The sequence below is a fragment of the Budorcas taxicolor genome, chromosome 2 (assembly GCF_023091745.1).
Source record: "Budorcas taxicolor isolate Tak-1 chromosome 2, Takin1.1, whole genome shotgun sequence".
Taxonomy (NCBI): domain Eukaryota; kingdom Metazoa; phylum Chordata; class Mammalia; order Artiodactyla; family Bovidae; genus Budorcas; species Budorcas taxicolor.
In genome coordinates, this window is record NC_068911.1 from 170,969,769 (window position 1) to 170,993,100 (window position 23,332).

Here is a 23,332-nt window from a genome sequence, read left to right on the forward strand (position 1 = left end):
CTCATTGTATTCCAGCTTCTTCTGGAGGGCCTGGGGTCTGGGGTTGCCCTGAGAGCCCCAAAGCTCTCGGGTCCAGTACCAGCTACGCCCCCTGCCCCGACTCCTCACTACCCCTGTATCCTTCAGAAGCAAAGGAAAGCTCCCCATGGCTGGCAGGGCACAAGAAGGGGCAATAGGAAGGAAGCTGTCTCCAAACTGCCTGCACTGGAGGGGTGTATGCAGGGCCTGGGAGCCGCCGGTGGCAGCAGCGGGGAGGACAGCACCAGACCCCACCCCCTGGTCGTGGCCCCATTCCCCCCATAGACACTTCCTCTTATTTACTTCCTCCCACAAGGCAGCTGGAGAGAAGCCCAGAGCGACCCCCCCCTCCCCGCCGCCCCCGCTACCACACTCCCTGCCTGATCCCTGGCCTGTAGGGTCCCCATCCCAGGCCTCCCTCCAGCAGCTGCAGCCCAAGCCCACCTGCTGATCTCTGGCCCTAACGGACATCAACAGCCCCGCCCCCAGCTGGCAGCATCTGCAGGGCCTCCCAGGGGTGCCCCCTCTCATGGGGCAAACATCCCCAGACACCTCTCCCGGCATGCCTCTGGGCAGTGGGTCCACAGTTCCCAGGCCTCCTTGATAGGCGAGCTGGCCTTGGGCCTGAGGCCAGGACTGGCATGCAGTGACAATGAGAATCGTGCCTCTTAACTGAGCATTTATTGCAGGAAGCCATTCTTTCCTTCAGCTTTTATTGGTGTGCATTCTGCCAGGCTCGGGTGTCCTACTCCAAGGGAAGTGCTGTCATCCCATTCCAGAGAGGAGGAAACCAGACACAGAAAGTGACTTGCCTGCCCAAGGCCACACGGCCAGAAAGGCGGACAGCTAGGGACAAAATCGAAGCCTACAGGCCGAAGCATTTCATCATCACCCTCCTTGCGAGGCTGCCAGCCTGCATCCCCTCTGGACATTACTCACAGCTATGGGCCCCCGGCTGTGTCCCCAGGCCAGTAGCCAGACACTAGGAGGCGCATGTGTTAAGGAAGCCTTCAGCCTCGTCCTCGGCAGCTCCCCGAAACACACAATAACGACACGGAAGCGTGGTGTGCAACAGCGCAAGCAAAGAGCTGGAGGTGCCCACAGGTTCTCACTACCTGCCCGGGGTAAGATCTGGAAAGATGCGACAGTCTAGCTGGACCCTGAAGATGAACAGGAGCTGGCTAAGCAGAGAGGAGGAAAAAAGACACTCCGTGTAGAGAAAGGCCAGCATGGAAAAGAGGCCTGAGGCCAGGAGGGCAGGGTGGGAAGTTAAGAACCGTCTACTCATTTGTTCCTGTGCAACCCTCTCTCCCTATCTAAGCCTCAGTTTCTTCTGTAAAATATTCGCACCCTCAAAAGGTTGTTTTGAGAAGCAAAAATGGGCCACAAAGATAAAGGGATGTGGTAAACAGAACTCCCTGAACGGCAAGGGCTTTCTTACTGCGGCAGGGGCTCCTCTGGGCAGGCTGAAGGGACAGAGTCCACGGGTCTCAGGTGTTGAGAGGGTGGAGGGTGAGGGAGCCTTCCCCGGCCAGTCCCAGGGAAATTCCCCCCCAACACCTGAGACTCCCAAGGCTCCCCGAAGTCCACAATCACATCCTGCCTGAGCTCCAGCCAGGGGAGCATGAGGGATCCGGGAGGGATCAGGGTTTCATAAACAGGAAGAGAGGAGGGGAGGGGGGGAGACGCTCAGCTCTCAAAATAGACCTGCAGGCGCTTCCAAGGGGTCCAGCTCCGGAGATAGCCAGGGAGGGGGCCTGGGGTGCCCAGTCCACCTCCAGGAAGGGAGGGAGGGTGAATGGAGCCCCAGCATGCCTGAAGGACCAGGTGCACACGGGGAGCTCTCATCCTAGACTGCAGTCCTCTCTACAGCTGCTAAAACCCCAATCCCTTCTTCTGCCTGAAACGGATCAAATAAACAAGCATTAAACACCAATATGATGTCTCAAACACTGCTGGATGCTCCAATTTATGCACATCACGTTCCCTCCTTCTGGGTGGCCCTGACGGGTGGACTCTATTCTCCTTTTACAGAAGAGGCATCTGAGCCCCCAGGGGTAAAACAACTTGCCCAAGGTCAGCTGGCAAATAAGAAAGAGGAGCAGAATTTTGAACTCAGAGAGCCTGCCTCTCCTCCAAGTCAGGCCTCTCCTTCCCCTGGAAGGCCCACTTCTCTCTCCAGCTGCCCAAATCCCTGCTTTCGAGGCCCAGGCAAACGCCAGCTCTGCGGGGAAGGTGACCTGGTGCCCTACAGCCCACGTTTCCTCTTCTGCCACACACAGCAGTGCCCGTCCGTCTGGTCCACCCTCAACCTTGAGAGTGGATGCTACTGGGTTCCCTGAGACGTGCTCATCTCATCATGCCCCAGAGAGGCAGGTAGGAAGGTGGTATATTTCACTGCCCACTGTCAGGCCTGGCACTGAATGGAGGTTCTATGTGCCCACAGCCTGTTCCTCCCCATCACTGCACCCACCACACAGCTTTCTTGTCACCACCCTTCCCCAATGCTGAGAACTCCCTGAGGGTGGGGTGTTGACTTCATTTTGGGATTCCCAGTGCCATGAACATGTGATGATGCAAAAGATAAACCAGCTCCTTCCACTGCACAAAGCGATGAGGTTCTGACCACAGGCTGAGCGCCCCCTGGTGTGTTGAGCCCAAAAGTGGGCACTGGGGATGCTACGAGATTCTGCAGCAACAGAGAAGGTGAACAAGCAGGTGCCGAGTAATGACGGAAACTGCGCTCACGGGGAGGCAGTGCTCCTCCTCTTCAGCACTCAATGTGTCTCCTGGGCTGGGAGGAATGTGGGTTCTGTGGTCAAGCAAGACCTGACATCATTGCCCATTAGCGATCTGACCTAGGGCCTCAACTTTCTCATCTGTAAAATGGGGAGAGTGACCGTTTCTACCTCTAGGGATGTTCTGAGAACCAAATGCAAAGCTCCTGGTATGGCACTTTCTCTCCCTTAACATAGCATTCAAGGCTCTCCCTGCCCCATCCATGTCCAGCCTCGTCTCCCTTCCCACCCCAGGATCTGCTCCAGAAGCAGGAAGGAATCACAGACTTGGGATCAAAAGTAGTTTGTCCACCTGGGTAAGTGCTTGTCCTCTCTTAACCAGCCCCTCTAGCTCTGAGGTGAGAAGCTGTACTCACCACCAGTTCCCTCAAAGCTGCAGGCACCTTTGCAACCCCTAGAACTACAGCCCCAAGATCTGAACATCTGGATCTTCACTGGAGACCTACAGTCCCTTCATTACTAGGCAACCAGGAGCAGCTACTTGGTGGGAAGAGATTCTCCCACAGGAGGCTGAGACATGGGGCTGAGACAAGTCAAGGGGCCCAGTCCACATGACTCGGCCTGGCCTTTGGTGACCCAAGGTTGCCATAGTAACAAAAAGAGGAGGGGTGGGAGCCTACTTCTGTTGGCCTGCCCTACCCCAGGAAACTCGGCTCCCTTATCTTAGGAGGCTGAGTCAAGACAAACATCAGGACCAGCCCTCAGTCTATCTCAAAGGTCGGGCTTCTGGTCTGGTACCTGAGCAGACCCAGGCCAGAAGGGCGCGGCCACTAACAGGCAGTGGAGCTGAGCAACACGGCCAGGCACTCAGGCTGCCAGGGCTAAAGCTACTGTGTGCCAGGCAGCTGCTCTTCTATCTGTCCTTCACGTCACTCCTGAGAGGTAGGAGGCAGGTACCATTATTCCCATTTTACTGCTGAGGAAACTAGACTCAGAAGGGAGAAGCTTCAGGTCAAATGGCGGTGGTGGAGGCAGGACCAGAACTCAGGTCGGCTCTACCGCCAGAACTCAGGCCCTGTCCTGCCTGGCGGCTTCCACAGCCCCTCCCCAGCCAGCAGCTCTGCGACCTCACAGCGCCTTGAGAACTGGGTGAGGCCATTCCCAGCACGGCGATGAGAAAGCCCAGGCCAGACTGTCCCCCAGCCTCACAGTGCTGCCAACACACAAAACCAGCAACAGGCCCTGGGGGCTGAAGGGACGGACCCAAGGGGAGCAGAGAGCGCAGAGCTGAGGGAGCTGGCCTGGGAGGGGGCCTGAGAAACGGCCTGTGTGCCCCACGCCAGGCACTGGGCCCTGGTGTGACTGGAGGCCACCAGGCTCCCTCCAGCACCAGGTGCCATGCCCTCATCAGGCCCAGTGGACTTAAGCCTCTCCCATCACCCCTTCACCCTCTTAATACAGTCAGCCAAGCCACCACGAGTAAATAAGCAGAGGAAGCGTCCTGGTCTGGGGGACGGGTAAACCTGAGTTCTAGCCTGGCTTCTGACCCTGTCTGGGCCATAGTCCACTCCCCTGAGGAACCGGAAGGCTGAAGCGAGTAATCCTGACATACGGGGCTGCCTCGAGCATTAGGTGGGCCCAGAGAAGGACTTGGGCTTCCCTGGTGGCTCAGTTGGTAAAGAATCCACCTTTAACACGCAGTTCAATCCCTGGGTTGGGAAGATCCCTTGGAGAAGGGAACGGCTACCCACTCTAGTATTCTGGCCTGGAGAATCCCATGGACTGTATAGTCCACGGGGTTGCAAAGAGTGGGATATGACTGAGTGACTTTCACTTTCAGAGAAGGAAGGCTGAGCTGGGCCAGGGGGCTTCACACCTGGACGGGACAAGGTCAGTGCCTCCTTCCTTGTCCACTCCAGGCAGTCACTCCACCCCTGAGGATCCCTAGCTCCGGTGCTAGGGCCTGGCCCTTACCTTGGATGGCTGAAGCCCAGCTTCCTCCCCTGAGGCTTGTCCATTCTGGAAAAGAGAGGAGAGAGTGGGGAACACTGTCAGAACTTACCAGAGTGGCACAAAGCAAAGACAGACCCTATGGGGCGCCCCGGCCCTTGGATGCTCCCAGTGGCTAGAGGGGCCCTGGAGGTGGGGGCGGGAGTTCTGGGAGGGGACAGGCCTCAAGCCTCCTGCAATCACCCCAACTCAGGCAGCCCACTTTGGGCACCCCTCCCATGTTCTCTGCCTAGAAAACATCTCATCTCTGAAGGCCCGGCTCAAATGCCACCTCCTCCCAGTGAGAAGGAAAGGACTATGGGTGTGTGCCAACTAACCAACTCAAGAGGCCTCAGTTTCCCAATCCATAACATGGGTATTTACATCCACCTCCCAGAGTTGATGCAAGGGCTGAAGGACATAAAGTCTGGGCGAGTGTCCAGCCCAGAAATGCTCTGGCCCTGCCTGCTCTGGGACCCCTCTCCATCCTTGCAGAATCACTGCTACTCCCTATGAACCTTCATTTTACCACTTATCACAATGCAGGGACTACTGACTCATGGGCCGTGCGTGCTAAGTCACTTCAATTGTGTCCAACTCTTCGCAACCCCATGAACTGTAGCCTGCCAGGCTCCTCTGTCCGTGGGATTCTCCAGACAAGAGTATTGGAGTGGGCTGCCTTTCCCTTCTCCAGGGAATCTTCCCCACCCAGGGACTGAACTCACGTCTCTTAGGTCTCCTGCATTGGCAGGCAGGTTCTTTACCACTAGTGCTACCTGGGAGCCCCTCCTAATAAACGGGGAGTCCTGGGAGGCAGAGATGAGGCTTTTGGTGCTAACAGCTGCTCTCTTCCGCGCCCCCGCTGCATGCCGGCACTGGCTTTAGTACCTCACATCTGTGGCACCATTAAACCCTCCTGACCTGGGAGGTAGGCCCGGGTCCCATTTGGCAGAGAAAGAAACTGAGGCGCAGAGAAGCCTAGTGACGGCACCTAAGCCACAATGCTGCTCAGCGGGGATTCAAAATCCGGTCTCTGACACCAGGAGGTGCTCAAGAGACTGAGGAAGAGGAGCCCAGCGCCCAGCCAGGGCAACAGAGATGCAGGCATGGCAGCTTACCCCTGCACAGTCCTCCAGACCCCAGACTTCACCCTCCGCTGGGTGCTGTCCGCCCTGAGTATACCACCCCTTTCCTGTGTGATATGAAGTGAGTAACCTACCCCATCCGGGCCTTGGGAAGCTAAAAGGAGCGGTCCCCAGCCCTCATGCGCAGCAAGGGTGTGGAGAGACCAGGAAGACCCAGGACTTTGGACCAGGGGCCAAGTCCACAGGGCAGCTGCAATCTTGTTGGCAGCAGCGGGCACAGCTGTGCTTTCCCCATTATATAATCTCCCTGCTCCTGGAGCAGCACTCCCTCCCCGCCAGTCCCTGGACATCCTGCCCCTTGAACCCCCTTAATGCCCCTAATCCTCCCCAGGGGCCAGCATTCTGAGGCTCCACCATACGTGTTCTCTCTCAGGAGCTTGGGGAACAGGACCGGGTGGAACCAGGCCTGAGGGGAGGAGGAGACGTGAGGCCTTCGTAGACAGAGTTCCACTTCACCCAGCATTGCAGACTCTTGACATAACCCTGGATGGTAACAAGGGCCTACACACCAGCCTCCCCCATTCTAAGCCCTCACCCTTCCTAAAACTCAACTGCAACCATTACATTTGAGTGACTCCCCTGGTCACTCACTCACCCCTTACTGAGAACTTTCTAGGTACCAGGCCTCAAACTCTTCCACGGCTTCCCACTGCCTGTGGGATAAAGTCCCAGCTCCTTGGTATGGCATTCAAAGCCGTCATCTCCAGCTCCCACAAGTGATTAATGTGGGTTCTGGAATCTGACCTTGTGGGTTCAAATTCTGGTTTCTATCACCTGCATAACCCTGAGGTTACTGCATTTCTCAAAGCTTCAGTTTCCTCATATGTGAAATGGGGATAAAAGTAATGTACCTCACTGGGTAGCTTTAAGAAGCAAGCAAAATAGTGTCTATAAAATAGATACATCCAGGGACGTCCCTGGTGGTCCAGTGGGCCAAGACTCTACACTCCCAAAGCAGGGGGGCCCAGGTTCGATCCCTGGTCAGATCCCACATGCCACAACTAAAGATCCCAAGTGCTACAACTAAGATCTGGGACAGCTAAATAAATATTAAAAAAAAAAAAAAGTACAGCTGGCATATAACTGGTCCACAGACAATCACCATTATTACTATCTCGATTTTGGAGCTAAACTGAACAAGCTGAGACCCTAAACAGGCCAGCTTGTCCCTAAGCATTCGCACGGTGGCTCCTTCTACCAAGAAAGTCTTTCCTGCCCAGTCACTCCAGCACACTCCTGGTCTTCTTTGAGGACCTGGTTAAATGTCTTCTCCTCTGTCCATACAGCCTTAAGTCCTTTCCTCCCTCCTCTGGGCCTCACAGCACCGAGCAAACCTCAGATTAACTCAGGGAGGAGCCACAGCTTGTCCGGTATTGTCTCCTTGGCACCCAGCTCAGGGTCTGGCACATAGCCTGTCAAATGAAACCTCAAACCAGCAAAGCAAGCGAGGAGGCCAGAGTAGGTTCTATTCCTCCCATTTTTCAGATGAGGCTCAGAAGAGCTGAGTGACTCAACTGTGGCCTCTCTGTTAGCAGGTGACAGACATGGGGCTATGACCCAGAGTCACGTGAATCCCCAGTGAGAGAGAGGAGGAGGTGGTGGGTGAACCCAGAGGTGGGCGCTTACAGGGCAGTATCTTGGAGGATTCAGGGAGCCTGTCTGGCTGCCTCCAGTCCCGGGGTCTGGCTTGGGTACCATCCTCATGGAACGCCCAGGCCTGTAAGAGCTGATGTACAAGGTCTCTAGGGGGAAATGGGCAGCCCTGGAGAGAGCACTAGGAGTGCAGAGAGGACCACAGGTGACCTTCCCCTTGAAAGCCAGGGTCCTGGGAAGACAGGGCGCATCTGCCCTTCCGGACTGACTGTTGTACAGAGGGTGGAAAGAGCAGAGGTCTGCAGCCACAGAGACAGAGCCCCTGCTGCCAGCTCTGCCAGCCACTCGCTCTGAATGTGTCTGTCACATTACTTCTCGAGCCTCGGTCTCCTCACCTGTACTAGGCGGGCAGGTCTGTCTTGTTCACAGTGGCACCCTGCTGGTTGGAGAAGTACTTGCCGCATTGTAAGTGCTCAATAAACACTTGCTGAACGAATGAATGAGGACAATGATACTGACCTTGCAGAATACTGAATGAAAGACCTTGTCTACGAGTCTACAGGAAAGGCCTTCTGGCCCCTTAGAGGGTGGAGACTCTCTCCTCCCGCTTCCTCAGAGAGCAATACTCATGGGCACAGCGACCGAGGGCCCCCAGGCCATTGTGCCCCCTCCCCAGAGGTCAGAGATGGGTTCCAATAAGCATCCTTCCTTCCCACCCAAGCCACTCTGTCTTGGGAAAAAAAGCGTCTGGGGCAGTGTCTGGAGAAGCTGGGCAGCAGATGGACAAAGACAGCACGTGCCCCATAGGCAGGAAGCAGCCCCAGGAGTTGGGTTCAGAGCCCAGCACTGGCAACTCTGCCCGCTGCTGGAAGCTGGGGGCCAGGTGCCAGGGCTGGCTGGCACTACTAGCCCTCAGCCAAGGCTGGACAGGAGAGGGTGCCAACATCCGGAGCCTCTCCTGGAGTACCTTCCACCTGGCCAGCTTGATCCCAGCTCTTGCCTGTCTTTAAGTCTCCCCCCTACTGGGTAGAAGACAGCGAGAGATCTGGATTCTAATTCTGACTCTGACATTAATTCGCAGGCCAGGTCCCTCTGAGTTCAGTTGTTCCATATGATGACAGAGGTAATACTCCCTACCCTGAGAAGCTGTTTGCAGAATTATTTGACTTTAATAAGGCCACCCTGGTGGAGTGCGGTGGACAGCACAGAGCAAAGCTCTGCACAGCAAAGCTGGGCCTGCGGCCACGGTTACTGAGCCCAGCAGGGCCAGGGGAAGGCCCGGCAGGATCCTCACCCACACTTCCAGTGGGGTGGCTCCACCTGGGCCACACCCCAGACAAGGCCCTGCCTCTGAGCAGCCCATTCTCGGCAGCGTCACAGGGAGGGCAGATCCCAGGCCTCTGCCAAATGCCCTGCCAGCCCCTCGGCCTGCCTCCCTCCCGGCCAGGAGCCTGTACCTGCAGGTCAGGGTGCTGTATCACTTACGTGTCACCTGGGCTGAGAACAGCAAGGCCCTGTTCTCCAGTAAGAACCTGCACCCAACCCGCGCCCTGGCTGCCCCATGGCTCCTGTTACCCAAACAATAACACCGAGTCGCCTGGCACTTCCATGGAGTGGGGAGGAGGAAAACGGGCAGCACTCCTTAGGCCTCCGTACCCTCTCAGGCCCAGAAAGCAGAGGCCACAACCCAGCCCTGGCCAGTGGAGAAACAGAGGTCCAGAGAGGCTATGGACTGACTGAGGGTCACACAGCAAATTCGAGGTGAAGCTCCTGGAGAAATCACAGCCCCCCTAAACCAAGGAAATAAGCCTGCCTTTTTTTCCTCTCAAAGTTCAGGTGCAGTAGGACTAAAACTGAATTGAGTTTCCTGTTTAAACCTGGTCCCTGCCCTCAGGATTTCCCAAAGAGAAGCAGGAATCAGTGCCCTGGACTGGGAATTGAATTTCTGGGTGTCTGCCTTCCCAACTAGTATAACCCACAGTAAGTCCCTCCCTGGCCTCTCCCAGTCCACCTTCCTCTAGGGAGGCCTAGGTCTCAAGGGTGTGCCAGGACAAAGGAATTTACCTCTGAGCACCGCCCCCAACCCCTTGTGCCCCAGTCCTAGAGGGTGGGCAGCCCGTGGCTAGGGGCTGCAGAGGGCCGTGTTCCTCAGTTCGGAGGGTGAGTCAGCGGGAGAACTTCTGAGCTGTGCAGGGCCCGTAAAAACCCCATGGCAGGGATCCCAGAGCAATTTACTCCAAATTGCGCCTTCAGGTTGGTTACCTAATCTTGCCGCGCCCACCCTCCAATAGCCAGTGTCAGCGGTGACCATCCCTTTAAAGGGGCAGCACACTCCGGGTGCTGGGGACCCAGGATCCTCACTCAGCTCCCAACCAGCAGCCCTGAGGGGCAAGGCACTTGGTGGTTGCCCCAGGTAAGAGAGGGCAGAGGAGGGGATCTAAGTGGGGAGGTGTCCAAGCCCCAGCCAGAAGAAAATCACTTTGGGTCTCAGGCTCTCTGAGGTTTCCATCATCTCCCTCATATCCCCACATCCCCCTGGAAAGGCAGTATCACCTACTGTCCTTCCCATAATGAGGCTGAGGGGAAAGTTTTCTCCATCTGCCAGTTCAAGGGCTTGACCTTGACCCTGGGGGGCACAGGAAGAGCAGGCCTTCTGCAAGGTTAGGGCCTAAACCACAGTATCCTCAGGAGGCAAAAGTTGCTTTTGGGAGAAGCTGGGCAGGCAAAGGCCAAATTCCCTAGAGGCCCAACCCTTCCTATGGGAGGGGGCAGGAACCAAGGACCTCCTCATCTCCAGGAATAACTTTCTCTAAGGTCTAAGGACTTCTCCCCATTCTTTTCTCTCCAGCCTGGGAGAGGTGACACAGGCGTCCTCTGACCCTAGCCTGGAGCAAAGAAAACCAAGGGTTTCAGCCCCAGACGGGCAGAGTCACCCCAAATTCCACAACTGCGACGATCAAGAAGGGAATCCTTCTAAGGTCAGCAGCGGAGACGCCGGGAGCTCTTGGGGTAGGGCCGCTGTGAGACATCAAGAAGTTGGCAGGGGGCGCGGGGGAGGGGGGCTCCCATGACCCTCGTCTCGTGGAATCCAAGACATCTGGCATCCCAGCCCAGGTCCGTCTGCCCTAATGAAGGAACCTCCGACGGCTCCGGGTACAGGTCCCAGGTGTGTGTGGGGTGAGGCGGGGGTCAGATCTAAGCGCAGCACAGGATTCGCTCTCCGGGGTAAGGGGCTTCCTCGGGGCTTGGCAGAAAGGTCCCTCGCGCACACACACACGGGGCATTAGGGGGTGGAGCCGGAGACGAGGCTGGAGACCGGAGGGCACTCGCGTCCTCGCGGGCGCCCGCCAGGCTACAGCGGCGCCGCGAGCCGCCCCGCCCCTGCGGGGACTCGGGCTTGCCGGCCGCCGGCGCCCGTCCCCCGCCCAGCTCACTCACCTCCGGGTCCAGCGGCACCAGCTCCATGAGCGGCCAGGGCTCCTTGAGCTGGGCGAGCGGCATCGCGCCGCCGCCGGGCCGCCCGTGCTCCACCGGCGGCCAGAGCCGCGCCGCCTCCTGGGTTCTGAGGTCCCACGCTCAGCGCCCCCAGCGTCCCCCTCCTCCCCGCCGAGCCCCTCTTGCTCTGGCTGGGCCGTCCGCCGCCGCCGCCGCGGCACTAGCACTTCGGCTCCCTCCGTCACCCGGCGCCGCCGCGCCCATTGGCTACCTGCGCGAGGGGGCGGGGACAGCGAAGCCCCGCCCCAGCCCCCGCGGCGCGGCATTCCCAGGGAGGACCCCCGCCTCCGCCACGCCGGGAGTGAGGGCCCCGCCTCCACCGTGAGCCCCGGGCCCACGCTCCCCTCCACCCAGGAGAGGCTCTCCTGGCTCCTCCCTCCCAAGCCCGGTCCCCGGGGCCCAAACCTCCCCACACTCAGCTCATTTGGAATAGCTCCCCAGATGCCCCCTCTCTCTCCAGCGGGCCTGTACCCCCTTATTCCCTTTACCTCCCCTATCCCCCCTCAAACCACCGCCACCACCCCCCCCCCCCCCCCCCCCGCCAACTCCCAGTCACACCGAATGTCCTAGGCCTGACCCAGGGAGAAGCTGGAAAAGGAAAGGAGCCTGAGCCCTACTTCCCTCGTTGCGAGGCCCTAGGATACTCCCCGCATCCCACCCTCCCACACCCCCAAAGCGACAGTGGGATCCCCTGCGCCCCAGCTCCGGGCAGGGTACGGATCTTCTTTCGCCACCATCAGGGCCCACAGTGCCTCCAGACTGATATCTTAATACGTGTGCTTTGCTCTTTTCAAGCCATGTCTCTCCAGAATCTCTCCAGCTGCAAACCTGGCTCCGGGCTGATTTGGGTTTGTGCCCCCTCTGGGGAGGCTCCCAGGATCCACCGACACTTGGGCTGCACTTGTAGTAAGAGGCCAGGGAGAGGGATTCCCCCTGGAGAGACTCAGCCTCCATCTAAAGCGGTGTTAGGAGTCCAGGTGTGGTGAGATTCACCCCTGGAAGAGTGTAGAGATGGGCTTGCCGGTTTCATGGAGGGGGAAGAATGGCCGTTTGCAAAGCTGTTCTAAGGCAGGATTGTTTATCAGAGGTCTTCTTCTGATCAGGCTTCACCAACTTAAGACCTCCCGGTTTACACGTCATAAAACAGCTTCAGAAAGTCACCCTCGGGTGACTTACCCGAGGTCACACAGCAGGTTGGGAACGGATTATAGGACCTTAAAAACAGTCTATGAAGGTTTCTCCTGAATCCACATGCTCCCATTATTTCATGATTTTCCAAGGGTAGCACCTCAACTGTTGAAATGAATTGAGTTTTGAGTGGAAAAGACTTTGGAACCTAACAAATCTGGGTTGGAATCCTGTCCTTGCTACATCCTTAACGTTAGAAAACTCCTTTCATGTCCCTAAACCTGTTTCCTTATCTGTAAAAAGGGAATCATGATTCCAATCTTTCTGGTATATCCTGAGGACTAGATTTAATTCAATAAATATTTATGGGTATATATTACATGCCAGGCCCTCTTCTTGAGCATGTACTGTAAACCAGCCCCACTCCTAGCAATGAACAAAAGAAAATCCGTGTTCTCATGGAGGTTACATTTGGTCTGGTGTGCTTAGATGAATAATCACAGCTAACATTAACACAGCACTTACCGTGGACCAGGTACTGTCCTAAACACTTCACCTGTAAATGCATTTGATCCTCACGACATCTTGATAAAGTAACTGCTGTTATTACTCCAATATACAGATGAAGAAATTGAGAACAGAGAAGTTAAGCATTTCATTTGTTGGGTCCCTCCAATGTTACACAGCTAGAAAATGGCAGAGCTGACAGACAACCCTGGTAGTCTGGGTCCAGAGTTCATTCTGTTGTTCACTCACTTGGTTACTTCCCTGATGAGGGCCAAACCGGAGGTAACCTGGGCCAGTGTTGGCACCTGTTATTATCATCAGCGTTAGTTATCAGTTGACCGGAGCCAGTTTCTGACACCCCAGCCCCTGCTGCTCAGGGATAGCGTTGTAATATTTGGACCTACTTAGACTAAAAAATGGTTATTGTTTCTCTAAATTCAGATTTGATTGGGTATCCCATTGATTTGCTAAATCTAGTCATCCTCCTCAGGACTCAGAACAGATTGCACACAGGTGCCGAATATCTGGCTGCAAACCAGTTTAAATAAGTTAAACTTGGGAAGACACACTGAGACCCAGAGAATAAGGGCAAAGGACTGGGTGAGGAAAATGAGGTGATGAGTGGGAAGTGTGTAGGTGAAGGCAAAACTGGAATGATTTTCCCTTCAGTCTGCCCCCTTCCTGGAGCGGCTGTTCTTGTCCTTTCCCTTCTTACACGAAAGGATTCCCTATCAAGTGCATCATCTCAATTTAAGGATCCAGTAGTGATTGTGCTTTCCTGTGAATATTTCATTTCCTGTGTCCTCTGAAAAGTGTTGGAAAGGCAGCAGGTCATGATGGGAAAGGGAGCGGAGGGTGGGGGAGAGGACAGAGGACACCTGGGCCCTGCCTGGGAGCTTGGGCAGGTCAGCTTGCCATCATTGTAGTAGGGATGTTGCGGTCACTCAGCAGAGAGCTGTGGACATCAAGACACCAATCTATAGCCTACAATGTGCTGATCCCGCTGCAGCCTCAGCTCACTGCAGCCTCAGCTCACAGTTTTCTCCGTTTCTCTCCAGCTCCAGCAGTTCCCCTGATTGGAACTTTCCTGACTTTCCTGCAGTTCCCCTGCCACAGCGCCTTGTTCTTTGTTCTTAAAACTGTCTTCCATCTTCCTCAAGCCAGTTTATCTCCACAATCACTTCCTCCAGGACATCTTTCTTTACCTCCCTGTTATGGACAATGGACACTGCTCCTGAGTGCTCCTCAAGGTGTGAAAGTGTTAGTTACTCAGTCGTGTCCAGCTCTCTGAGACCCCATGAACTGTAGCCTACCAGGCTCCACTGTCCATGATGTTCTCCAGGACAGAATACTGGAGTGGTTTGCCATTTCCTTCTCCAGGGAATCTTCCCAACCCAGGGATCGAACCCGGGTCTCCAGCATTGCAAGCAGATTCTCTACTGTCAGAGCCACCAGGGACGTATACCTCAAGGTATACTTTTGCATTTGTTTTTGTGATTGCTTGATTAACATCTGGCTCTCCAATTAGACAGTAAGCTGTGAGAGGGCGGCAATCAGCTCTTCTTGGCTCTTTCTTGTTTTCCTGGCACCTGACACTCTGCCTGGCACATAGGAGATGCTCAGCGAGGCTAAATGATATGTGCAGCAGCATCTGGCTGCAACACAGTAAACTTGGGACTCGGATCCAGGCAGCCAATCTATCTCAGGCTCTGAAATGCTACACTCTGAGGCGTGGATAAAAGCTAGCTATGATTACTATTCATAATAGGATGAAAACAGGCTGTTCTGGGCAGTTACTTGAGGTGTTTGTTAAATGAATGACTCATAAGTGTGTGCTGGACACAGGTGAGATTCTTAGTCTGTCCCCTGTGGAAGAGGTTATTCTGGCCTGCAGCAGCGGTCTGAGCTGATAGGGGCTGAGTACCTGGTTTTAGGTCCTTCTCCTGTAGCCTGGCCATGAGCTTGCTATAGTGTTCAAGAGTGCAGGTTCTGGATGCTCCCTGCCCCAGGAAGGGAGTCTGTCACTCCTTTTTTTTTGGCCTTTCAGTAGAGGAAGGTCTTGGCACATGTGTCTCCCAGTAGCAGGTGGAACAGCATGCGGGGAACGATCATAATGGTAGTTACCTTTAACCAGAACTTGGCTCAGCATTTAAATACTCATCATCAGCAGCTATGACAGCTTATTTTTTCAATCTGGATAATTAAACGTTTAAAAATATTTTTTTTATTTATTTGACTGCACCAGGTCTTGGCTGTGGCACATGGAGTTTTCAGTCCTTATCGTGGCGTGTGGCATCCAGTTCCCTGACCAGGGATCGAACCCCTGTCCCCTGCATCGGCAGGTGGATTCTTAACCAGTGGACCACCAGAGAAGTCCCAGTAGTATTATCTCATCTTTCTCTCATGGCATGCCTCTCTACCAGCAATCATATTGTATATTTACTGGTTTATTGTTTGTTTCTCCCACTAGGAAAAAAGCTCCATGAGATAGGACTTGTCTGTTTTGTTTACTGATACTCGCTGGATATGGCAGTCATGGCAAGCCCTCAAAATAGGCTTGTGAATAGAGCCACACCAACCTGGACTCTAACCCCTGCTTGCCCGCTTCCTAGTTGCCTGACTGAGAATTTCAGTTAACACATCTGAGTTTGTTTCCACATCTGTAAAATAGGAGTGGTTATGAGTTATTAGGTGAAGTCAGAGAACAAAATACCTGTGCGGTGTCTGGTGCACGATCGGTGCTCACTGGAAAGGGTATGTGAGAATCCTAGACCCTCTCCCTTCTCTCCAAATTATTGCCCCTGAAAAGTAGGAAGAGGGCAGTAGACTGGGGCTTGGGGGGCTCACTGGGTGAGTTCTCCATTGGTGAGAGATGAAGACGTAAGAAGAGGCTTCAGCTTGAAGGAATTCCCATGACTGTGATCAAGAGGCTGGTAAAGAATGAGGCCAAAAGCCAGGACTAAGGCTGTTGGTCAAGCTGTACAGGTTTCTGGCCAAATGAACCCATTCCTTTGATCAAGTTGTGCTAAAGAGCTTGTTCATAAGTTACACCAATCAGCCACCTCTGGCCCTTTCCCGGGTGATCTAGAAGATGGAATTTCCTGGCCAGGAAGGCAAAACAGCTGTGGTTGTAGGGACTCTAATTGATGCTGTGCCTGCCCAGGAGGTACCAAACTGAGGGTGTGTAGGCTGCCCCAGGAGCAGCTAAACCCAGGGCATCATCTCCAAGGCCTGGAGCAAGATCCTCAACCTTCAACCAGCTGGCCCTGGACTCTCCCAAGGGCTGTGGTGCTGGCCTGCTCTCTGGTCCTGGTGAAGACTGAGAGGTGTACAGGCAAATCCTGCATTCCCAGGGCTCGAAGTTTAAGTGTGCCGTAAACCAGTGGGCCAGCTGCTGCTACAAAAACTAGCCCCAGATCCTGCCTTGTTAGTAAAAAGATTTTGGATGCTGGAGAAATAAATATGAGGCCAAGGGCAGTCAGAGAAGAAGAGAAGACATGTGAGCATCCAGATGAGACAGTCCCAGGGCTACTGGAGAATTAGCTACTGGGGTCCTCCACTGACCTGGAGATGGGGCCAGGGGCGGGAGGGCAGAGAGACGCAGAAGCTTCTCGCTGCTGGTTACAGAGGATGGGAGCTGGCAGGAGAGGGAGATACAGTAGTAGCAAGAGATGAGGATGGAATTGGAGACAACGGGCAGAGGGTAAGCAGGGGGTTGTCAACAGATACTAATTGGCAGCTATATGCCAGGCACTGTTCTGTGCACTGGGGACGCCGTGGAGGAAAACACAGAGAGGGTCTCTGCCCAGTAGGGGTGGGTAAACTATGAATGGCCTATGGACCAAACCTGGCCTCTTTTATGTGCCTATGAGCTAAGAACGGTTTTTACATCTTTAAAAGACTGAAAAAAAAATCAAAAGGATATTTTATAATGTGTGAAAATTATGTGAAATTCAGATTCCAGGATCCATAAATAAAGTTTTATTGGAGCACAGCCACGCTCCGTTTACGTACGGTCTAGGGCTGCTCCCACACTACAACAGCAGCGTCGAGCAGTTGCAACAGAGACCATATGGCCAAGAAAGCCTAAAATGTTTACTAGCTGGCTTTTCAGGAAAAAAAAAATTTTTTTTTTTTTTTTTTTTTGTCAACCCCTGCTCTAGGAACTTGCATTCTCTTTGGAGAAATGGTTAAACAAGCAGGTAAGCTAATTTCAGAGCCAGACGGCATCAGGATTTCCTCACACCCTGCTTCTGCCTCGGCCACCTTCCCCTGGAAGGGAAGTTGCTCCCTCCAGCTGGGATGTAATACAGCAAGAGAGGAACTGGGGTCATTGTGACCAGCCCCTTGCTTCCGGGCCAAGAAGATCAAGCCTTTTCCTGGATGGAAAAAGTCACTGTCAGTGATTCGTGAAGTCCAGCACCCACTAGATCCCCTTCCCCTGTCTCAGATTCTCGATCTAGGAACAATTCCTTTATGACTTAGGAGGAACATCGTCACCTTTGTCATCAAGGCCTGCCACCTGGGTGCCTGCCACCTGTGTGCAGTGTCTCCTTCTTTACAGAGTCTTCTCTCACACTATCTCCTTGAGCTCTTACAGGATAAGACATGGCTTGGGGTTACTGTTCCCCTACAGATGAGGAAACTGAGGCTTGGAGGGAGGACCAGTGTCACATAGCTTGAAATAGCTTGCAGAGCCAGGATTAAAAGTAGTGCAATGTCAGCTTTGGAAGGGCCTATGAGACTGTCTCAGCCAGAGATAGGAAACTGATGGCCTGAGGCAAGAGGTGAATCAGGTAAGGGTGGTGGCCAGTCCTCCATGTGCAAGACATAGGCATGCATTGTCTGTGCAGAGGTTTAAAACATTAGTGAAACTGGGTGTGTCAGCTTTTATTATCACCATGCCCTGGCAATTCTAAACAATGTCCTTGGTGATAAAACCCTCCCTCCTGAAGAGGTCTTTATTAGTCTAACTTATATATATATATAATCAGAGAAGGCAATGGCAACCCACTCCAGTACTCGTGCCTGGAAAATCCCATGGACGGAGGAGCCTGGAAGGCTGCCGTCCATGGGGTCACTGAGGGTCGGACACGACTGAGTGACTTCACTTTCACTTTTCACTTTCATGCATTGGAGAAGGTAATGGCAACCCACTCCAGTGTTCTTGCCTGGAGAATCCCAGGGACGGGGGAGTCTGGTGGGCTGCCGTCTATGGGGTCGCACAGAGTCGGACACGACTGAAGCGACTTAGCAGCAGCAACATGTATATATATATATATAGGCTTCAAATTAGTACATTTTATCACCTAACCTTTCATAAATAATGCATTCCACGTGGAAGCGAATGTGAAGAATTCCCAGTTACACAACCGGCCCCAACATACACCTTCAGGTGAGAGTCCGTAGCAGGTCAGCATCACTGGAGCTCACGTTGGGAGTGTTCATGTTCCTGTGTCCCTCCATTTATCTACATTTTTAAAGTCTTGATTGAATTTCAGTATTTCTGTTTTATGGTTTGGGTTTTTGCCTGTGAGGCATGTGGGAACTTAGCTCCCCGACCAGGGATCAAACTTGCACCCTCTGCGTTGGAAAGCAAAGTCCCAACCACTGGATGCCCAGGGAAGTTCCCATGTCCCTGCATGTAAACAGCAGATTTGAAATCAACAGTGATAGCACAGTGATGGTAAAACAGTAAATTGTTACTGCAGTTCTGTCATCCTCTGCGCAAATCATTCTCTGAACCTCACGAGTTGCCTCTTTTAGAGGCATTTTGTCGTGTGTGTGTATGTCCCTTTTTGTTAAAAAAAATAATGTAACCAAAAATTATTAGTCCATTACTTTGTTCCCCTTTGTACTACAATTTTTATTTTAATTTATTAAAAATTTTATTGGTCTGAGTGTATATATGAGGTTCAATAAAAGCAAGTTTTTACTATTTTTGTTGCTTTTCTGCCATTATTATTATTAGTTTTATTTCATGATTATTATTGAAGATAATCTTGTCATGTTGGTCTTAAAAAAATGATCTATTCTACCCACACTACTGTATACAAGATGGATAACCAACAAGGACCTACTGTATAGCACAGAGAACTCTACTCAATATTCTGTGATAACCTATATGAGAAAAGAATCTAAAAAAGAATAAATATAACTGAATCACTTTGTGGTACACCTGAAACTAACACAACATTGTAAATCAACTATATTGCAATAAAAATTAAAATATTTTTTGAAAAATTACCAGAAAATATAAGTTAAAGAAGTTAATGAAAAATAAAATCTGATAACTTGGGGGGAACAAAGATACACTCTGGGTGTCAAATATACCAAGTTCACCATTGGTCTGAAGACAGAATAGGACCCACAGACAATGACATTGTTATCTTCTCAAACATAATCACCATTATTATTTTATTGAGTCACCTACTTGGTGCCAGGCACTGTTCTAAAGTTTGATATGTGTCATCCTGTTATTTTCCCCACTTAGCAAATATTTATTGAGATCCTACCCATGTATGAGGCACCATGGTAGGTGCTGGGGATATGACAGTGAACAAAGTCGAATGCTTTCTCTCTCTTACCCTTGAACCACTGGACCTGGAGGTGGAATGGGTGTTCTCTATGTGTACCATCATGTTTTAAGAACAAAGCCATGGTGGGAATACAAACTGATATAGCCATGGAGAACAGTATGGAAATTCTTTAAAAAACTAGGGAAAAAGGAGAAAATGGCTGACAGGAAGGTGGGAGAAGAGAAGCCTGAGAAGCCGCAGTGAGCTGGAGCCGCCGGAGGACCTGAAGAAGAAGCAGAAAAACCTGTGAAAACTAAGACTGTTTCTTCCAGTAATGGAGGGTAAAATTCCAGTTGCAGTGCTGAGAAGCGATCAGCTGAAGATGAAACTGCAGACCTCCCAACAAAGCCTACAAAGATCTCCAAGTTTGGATTTGCCATAGGTAGTCAGACGACAAAGAAAGCCTCAGCCATATCCATCAAACTTGGCTCAAGTAAGCCTAAAGAACCGGTTCCAACTCTTGCTCCAAAAACCTTCTCAGTAGCAGCAGCTTTTAATAAAGATGAAGATAGTGAACCAGAGGAAATGCCTCCAGAAGCAAAGATGAGGATGAAGAATATTGGAAGGGATACACCAACATCAGCAGGACCAAATTCCTTCAATAAAGGAAAGCATGGGTTTTCTGATAACCAGAAGCTATGGAAGCGAAATATAAAATCTCATCTTGGAAATGTCCATGACCAAGACAATTAAATGATGTGTTTTGAGATTAGGGTGTGGGGTGGGTGTAAAGTTAAAAGGAACAGTTTCCTTTTTTAAGGAATCAATTCAGTTCAGTTCAGTCGCTCAGTCGTGTCCGACCCTTTGCGACCCCATGAATCGCAGCATGCCAGGCCTCCCTGTCCATCACCATCTCCCAGAGTCCACTCAGACTCACGTCCATCGAGTCTGTGATGCCATCCAGCCATCTCATCCTCAGTTGTCCCCTTCTCCTCCTGCCCCCAATCCCTCCCAGCATCAGAGTCTTTTCCAGTGAGTCAACTCTTCGCATGAGGTGGCCAAAGGAATGGTATAAGACTATCTTTGGAGCCGCCTTTTTTTTCTTTTTCTTTTTTTAAATATTGAGTGATACACTAATGAGAATTTGAAATTAAAAAAAAAAAAACCCTCGGGAAAAAACTACCGTAAGACCCAGCAATCCCATTACTGGGCATATACCCTAAGGAAACCACAATTCAAAAAGACACGTGTGGGGCTTCCCTGGTGGCTCAGTGGTAAAGAATCCGCCTGCCAATGCAGAGCGGGAGACATGGGTTTAATCCCTGGTCCAGGAAGATCCCACATGCTGTGGGACAACTAAGCCTGTGAGCCACAACTACTGAGCCTGCACACTAAGGCCCAGAAGGCTCAGACAAATGCTGAAGCCCAAACGCTCTAGAGCCTGATGCTCTGCAGCAAGAGAAGCCACCACAATGAGAAGCCCACGCACCGCTGAGTTTTTTTGGTGGTGCTCCCCTTAAATTCTGCATCCGTGATGGTTCCGCATTAACTTCATTCTAGTAACCTCAGCCTAGTCCTGTCCTTGCTCATGCGATCCTTTCAACAATCATGTGAAGTAGGTGCAAAAATTACCTCCGTTTTACAGATAAGAAAAGTGAGGCACAGAGAAGCTAAATGATTTGCTCAAAGTCATACAGTTAAGTGGTAAAGCCGGTGTATGAAGTTCTCTTAGAGTCCATGCTCTTAATCCTATTTTACATTTTGTTTATATGTACGTTTTGTGTAGTCCATACGGGTTGCTAAATACCTCAAATAACTTGAATTTAAATTTTGAATTTAAAATGAAAAATACAGGGAGGCACATTCTGCTGCCCCTCTGGTCAGGGAAAGCCCTTGGGACATGAGGCACAGACTGAAAGGCAGCCACCCCCTCACCTGTCACACAACGCACATTGGCGGGGAACCTGGGGTTAAACCATTCATAGATGACCTGCTTCTGGATCAGAGCTTCCTACGTAACACAGCAGCTCCCTTGCTGGGATCTATTGAAAGTCAGAGAGAAGGGTTTGTAAAAAGAAAATGTATATACATATATATATATAAAACAGGAAGAAGAAAATTTAAAATAGAACTTTCCTGCCTCTTTAAAAGTCAGGCCACCTGGGCTCCAGTCCAGTTTTGTGACCATCAGCAGGCAGCCCCTCTTAGATAAAACAAGCTCATCAGATTACCACAGTCTCCACCACCCGCTATTGTCCCAATGCCTCGTCCATTTCATTCACTTGCTACCTGACTGCTCCTGGGGGCTTGGATTTGGACCCCTAATGTAGCCATTTCACAAATGGAAGAATCCAAGCCCCAGAGGGGAAGAGGTTTACCCAGTTCACACAGTACTTTGAGCTGGACTTCAACCCAGGCCTTACACAGCCCTTCAGTGACAAGAGGCACTTACGACTTTACACTTGATGGGGGCTCAGAAAGGAGGTTTCCAGACAGATCAAGCTAACCCCTATTTCCTGAACACCTCTCACTTGTCTCCAAGGTGGGTGTTTCCACATCAACATCTCATGGGAATCTCCCAATGACTCTGGCAGGTCAGCCTTGACAACCTCTAGCTTACAGGTGAGAAAAGGGCTCAGGGGCTTGTGACTCTCCCAGGATCTCACTGCAAGTTTGTGGCAGGTCTGTCTAACTTCACTAGCTCTTGACATAAGAACGGAGTCCACCTCCTGCTCCCTCCCAAAGGCCCCCCTCCCTTGCTCTCGCTAGGATTTTCTGAGGCTGAAGCTGGAGTCACGGCTGGTTAAATTTACTCTCTTCCAGAAGGATGCCGACACAGGGCAGCCTGAGAGTCAAGCTGGAGCTGTCAAAAATACTGATATACGGACTTTCCTGGTGGTCCAGTGGTTAAGAATCTGCCTTGCAATGCAGGGGACACGGGTTCGCTCTCTGGCTGGGAAACTAAGATCTCACATGTCTCAGAACAACTAAGCCTGCATGTCGAAACTACTGAGCCTCCACACTTCAGAGTCCTCTCTACCACGCACCACAGCTAGAGACCCTGTGCGTCCCAAAGAAGATTGTGTGTGCCACGATGAAGACAGCCAAATGGATAAAGATTTTAAAAAAGCCTTATGCCAATCATGTGCTAGATGCTTTTCAGAGTTTTTAGTATTCTCTTCTTTATATTTATCTGCATCCTCTAAAATTTCCACAATGAATAAAATATTTTATTTTCCTGTGCAAGGAATTGCTTGATCTAGGCCTAGAAATGAATCTACTGAAGGTGTGGGGAAACAGGGATCAATATCCCCAATCTGCAGTTAAGGAAATTGAGGCTCGGAAGGCTGGCCCAAGGTCACACAGCTAGGAAGCGATGGAGTCAGGATGCTGTCCAAATTCAAGGCCTGTGCTCTTTCCATTCCACTAGTCTGCCTACCCACCCCCCTTTGTTTTGTAACACCTTGTTCCACAAAGGAGTTCAGGCAATTTATTAAAAAAAAAAAAAAAAAAAAAAGAGGGAATTCCTTGGCAGTCCAGTAGTCAAGGCTCAGCACTTTCACTGGAGTGGCCTGGTCCCTGGTCAGGGAACTAAGATCCTGAAGCTGCATGGCATAGCCAAAAAAATTAAAAATACATAAAAGGAATCAAGCATTTATCTTAACTTTCCTGTACAAACTATTTCAGGAAAATCAAATAATGGATGAGGAAAAGTTATTCTTTATGGAAGAATTCCAGCTAATGAATGCAAAAAGAATAATAGAATTATTAATAGAAAGTCACCATTCTGTAACACCTAATGAAATAACGGATCATCAGTGGATGCTAAAACTAACAGATAAAACTTTGGGGGGGAATTCTATAATGAAGAGAGTAGGCCAAGGGCCCTGAGATCATGAATCAGTCAATAAAAATATTTTGAGTCAATATTATGTACCACTAGACTTAGCAGCAGCAGCAGATATGACATGGACATGATATGATATGACACGTGGACATTACCAGATGGTTGACACTGAAATCAGATTGATTATATTCTTTGCAGCCAAAGATGGAGAAGCTCTATACAGTCAGCAAAAACAAGACCAGGAGCTGACTGTGGCTCAGATCATGAACTCCTTATTGCCAAATTCAGACTTAAATTGAAGAAAGTGGAGAAAACCACTAGAACATTCAGGTATGACCTAAATCAAATCCCTTA

The 23,332-nt window shown here is 51.6% G+C and overlaps 1 pseudogene; it reads left to right on the top strand.

Annotated features, from left to right (window-relative positions):
• The first annotated feature begins 19,347 nt into the window (after positions 1–19,347).
• Positions 19,348–19,884, top strand: LOC128043482 (PEST proteolytic signal-containing nuclear protein-like; annotated as a pseudogene).
• Positions 19,885–23,332: the final 3,448 nt, after the last annotated feature.